The following is a 4640-nucleotide window of genomic DNA, read 5'->3' as shown; positions in this document are numbered from 1 at the left end:
CCTGGTGACTGGGAGGAGTTAGTGACCCTGGAACATGGAGACACAGAGTTGGTTCCTGGTGACTGGGAGGAGTTAGTGACCTGGAACATGGAGACACAGAGTTGGTTCTTGGTGACTGGGAGAAGCTAGTGACCCTGGAACGTGGAGACACAGAGTTGGTTTCCTGGTGACAGGGAAGATTAGTGACCCTGGAACATGGGGACACAGAGTTGGTTCTTGGTGACTGGAGAAGCTAGTGACCCTGGAACGTGGAGACACAGAGTTGGTTCTTGGTGACTGGGAGAAGCTAGTGACCCTGGAACATGGGGACACAGAGTTGGTTCCTGGTGACTGGGAGGAGTTAGTGACCCTGCAACATGGGGACACAGAGTTGGTTCCTGTGACAGGGAAGATTTAGTGACCCTGGAACATGGGAACACAGAGTTGGTTCTTGGTGACTGGGAGAAGCTAGTGACCCTGGAACGTGGAGACACAGTGTTGGATCTTGGTGACTGGGAGAAGCTAGTGACCCTGGAACATGGGGACACAGAGTTGGTTCCTGGTGACTGGGAGGAGTTAGTGACCCTGCAACATGGGACACAGAGTTGGTTCCTGGTGACTGGGAGGAGTTAGTGACTCAGGAACATGGAGACACGGAGTTGGTTCCTGGTGACTGGGAGGAGTTAGTGACCCTGGAACATAGAGACACAGAGTTGGTTCCTGGTGACTGGGAGGAGTTAGTGACCCTGGAACATGGAGACTCAGAGTTGGTTCCTGGTGACTGGGAGGAGTTAGTGACTCAGGAACATGGAGACACAGAGTTGGTTCCTGGTGACTGGGAGGAGTTAGTGACCCTGGAACATAGAGACACAGAGTTGGTTCCTGGTGACTGGGAGAAGTTAGTGACCCTGGAACATGGAGACACAGAGTTGGTTCCTGGTGACTGGGAGGAGTTAGTGACCCTGGAACATGGAGACACAGAGTTGGTTCCTGGTGACTGGGAGAACTTAGTGACCCTGGATCATGGGGATACAGAGTTGGTTCCTGGTGACTGGGAGGAGTTAGTTACCCTGGAACATGGGGATACAGAGTTGGTTCCTGGTGACTGGGAGGAGTTAGTGACCCTGGAACATGGAGACTCAGAGTTGGTTCTTGGTGACTGGGAGGAGTTAGTGACCCGGGAACATGGGGATACAGAGTTGGTTCCTGGTGACTGGGAGGAGTTAGTGACCTGGAACATGGAGACTCAGAGTTGGTTCCTGGTGACTGGGAGGGAGTTACTGACCCTGGAACATGGGGATACAGAGTTGGTTCCTGGTGACTGGAGGAGTTAGTGACCCTGGAACATGGGGATACTGAGTTGGTTCCTGGTGACTAGGTGAAGTTAGTGAACCTGGAACATGGGGACACAGAGTTGGTTCCTTGTGACTGGAGCAGTTAGTGACCCTGGAAACATGGGGACACAGAGTTGGTTCCTGGTGACTGGAGGAGTTAGTGACCCTGGAACATGGAGACACGGAGTTGGTTCCTGGTGACTGGAGGAGTTAGTGACCCTGGAACATGGGGACACAGAGTTGGTTCCTGGTGACTGGGAGGAGTTAGTGACCCTGGAACATGGGGACACAGAGTTGGTTCCTGGTGACTGGGAGGAGTTAGTGACCCTGGAACATGAGACACGGAGTTGGTTCCTGGTGACTGGGAGGAGTTAGTGACCCTGGAACATGGTGACACAGAGTTGGTTCCTGGTGACTGGAGAACTTAGTGACCCTGGAACATGGGGACACAGAGTTGGTTCCTGGTGACTGGGAGGAGTTAGTGACCCTGGAACATGGGGACACAGAGTTGGTTCCTGGTGACTGGGAGGAGTTAGTGACCCTGGAACATGGAGACACGGAGTTGGTTCCTAGTGACTGGGAGGAGTTAGTGACCCTGGAACATGGGGACACAGAGTTGGTTCCTGGTGACTGGAGGAGTTAGTGACCCTGGAACATGGGGACACACAGAGTGGTTCCTGGTGACTGGGAGGAGTTAGTGACCCTGGAACATGGGGACACAGAGTTGGTTCCTGGTGACTGGGACGAGTTAGTGACCCTGGAACATGGGGACACGGCGTTGGTTCCTGGTGACTGGGACGAGTTGGTGACCCTGGAACATGGAGACACGGAGTTGGTTCCTGGTGACTGGGAGGAGTTAGTGACCCTGGAACATGGGGACACAGAGTTGGTTCCTGGTGACTGGGAGGAGTTAGTAACCCTGGAACATGGAGACACAGAGTTGGTTCCTGGTGACTGGGAGGAGTTAGTGACCCTGGAACATGGGGACACAGAGTTGGTTCCTGGTGACTGGGAGGAGTTAGTGACACTGGAACATGGGGATACAGAGTTGGTTCCTGGTGACTGGGAGGAGTTAGTGACCCTGGAACATAGAGACACAGAGTTGGTTCCTGGTGACTGGAGGAGTTAGTGACCCTGGAACATGGGGACACAGAGTTGGTTCCTGGTGACTGGGAGGAGTTAGTGACCCTGGAACATGGGGACACAGAGTTGGTTCCTGGTGACTGGGAGGAGTTAGTGACCCTGGAACATGGAGACACAGAGTTGGTTTCCTGGTGACTGGGAGGAGTTAGTGACCCTGGAACATGGGGACACAGAGTTGGTTCCTGGTGACTGGGAGGAGTTAGTGACCCTGGAACATGGAGACACAGAGTTGGTTCCTGGTGACTGGGAGGAGTTAGTGACCCTGGAACATGGAGACACAGAGTTGGTTCCTGGTGACTGGGAGGAGTTAGTGACCCTGGAACATGGGGACACAGAGTTGGTTCCTGGTGACTGGGAGGAGTTAGTGTTCCTGGAACATGGGGACACAGAGTTGGTTCTGGTGACTGGGAGGAGTTAGTGACCCTGCAACATGGGGACACAGAGTTGGTTCCTGGTGACTGGGAGGAGTTAGTGTTCCTGGAACATGGGGACACAGAGTTGGTTCCTGGTGACTGGGACGAGTCAGTGACCCTGGAACATGGGGACACAGAGTTGGTTCCTGGTGACTGGGAGGAGGTAGTGACCCTGGAACATGGGACACAGAGTTGGTTCCTGGTGACTGGGAGGAGTTAGTGACCCTGGAACATGGAGACTCAGAGTTGGTTCCTGGTGACTGGGAGAAGTTAGTGACCCTGGAACATGGGACACAGAGTTGGTTCTGGTGACTGGGAGGAGTTAGTGACCCTGGAACATGGGGACACAGAGTTGGTTCCTGGTGACTGGGACGAGTTGGTGACCCTGGAACATGGAGACACGGAGTTGGTTCCTAGTGACTGGGAGGAGTTAGTGACCCTGGAACATGGAGACACAGAGTTGGTTCCTGGTGACTGGGAGGAGTTAGTGACCCTGGAACATGGAGACTCAGAGTTGGTTCCTGGTGACTGGGAGGAGTTAGTGACCCTGGAACATGGAGACACAGAGTTGGTTCCTGGTGACTGGGAGGAGTTAGTGACCCTGGAACATGGGGACACAGAGTTGGTTCCTGGTGACTGAGAGGAGTTACTGACCCTGGAACATGGAGACACAGAGTTGGTTCCTGGTGACTGGGAGGAGTTAGTGACCCTGGAACATGGAGACACAGAGTTGGTTCCTGGTGACTGGGAGGAGTTAGTGACCCTGGAACATGGAGACACAGAGTTGGTTCTTGGTGACTGGAGAAGCTAGTGACCCTGGAACGTGGAGACACAGAGTTGGTTCCTGGTGACAGGGAAGATTTAGTGACCCTGAACATGGGGGACACAGAGTTGGTTCTTGGTGACTGGGAGAAGCTAGTGACCCTGGAACGTGGAGACACAGAGTTGGTTCTTGGTGACTGGAGAAGCTAGTGACCCTGGAACATGGGGACACAGAGTTGGTTGCTGGTGACTGGGAGGAGTTAGTGACCCTGCAACATGGGGACACAGAGTTGGTTCCTGGTGACAGGGAAGATTTAGTGACCCTGGAACATGGGAACACAGAGTTGGTTCTTGGTGACTGGGAGAAGCTAGTGACCCTGGAACGTGGAGACACAGAGTTGGTTCTTGGTGACTGGGAGAAGCTAGTGACCCTGGAACATGGGGACACAGAGTTGGTTCCTGGTGACTGGGAGGAGTTAGTGACCCTGCAACATGGGGACACAGAGTTGGTTCCTGGTGACTGGGAGGAGTTAGTGACTCAGGAACATGGAGACACGGAGTTGGTTCCTGGTGACTGGGAGGAGTTAGTGACCCTGGAACATAGAGACACAGAGTTGGTTCCTGGTGACTGGGAGGAGTTAGTGACCCTGGAACATGGAGACTCAGAGTTGGTTCCTGGTGACTGGGAGGAGTTAGTGACTCAGGAACATGGAGACACAGAGTTGGTTCCTGGTGACTGGGAGGAGTTAGTGACCCTGGAACATAGAGACACAGAGTTGGTTCCTGGTGACTGGGAGAAGTTAGTGACCCTGGAACATGGAGACACAGAGTTGGTTCCTGGTGACTGGGAGGAGTTAGTGACCCTGGAACATGGAGACACAGAGTTGGTTCCTGGTGACTGGGAGAACTTAGTGACCCTGGATCATGGGGATACAGAGTTGGTTCCTGGTGACTGGGAGGAGTTAGTTACCCTGGAACATGGGGATACAGAGTTGGTTCCTGGTGACTG

The sequence above is a fragment of the Somniosus microcephalus genome, unplaced genomic scaffold, assembly GCF_052327205.1.
Source record: "Somniosus microcephalus isolate GS21.2 unplaced genomic scaffold, FLI_Smic_1.0 unresolved_chr3, whole genome shotgun sequence".
In the NCBI taxonomy this organism is placed as follows: Eukaryota; Metazoa; Chordata; class Chondrichthyes; order Squaliformes; family Somniosidae; genus Somniosus; species Somniosus microcephalus.
This window is presented reverse-complemented; position numbering follows the sequence as displayed.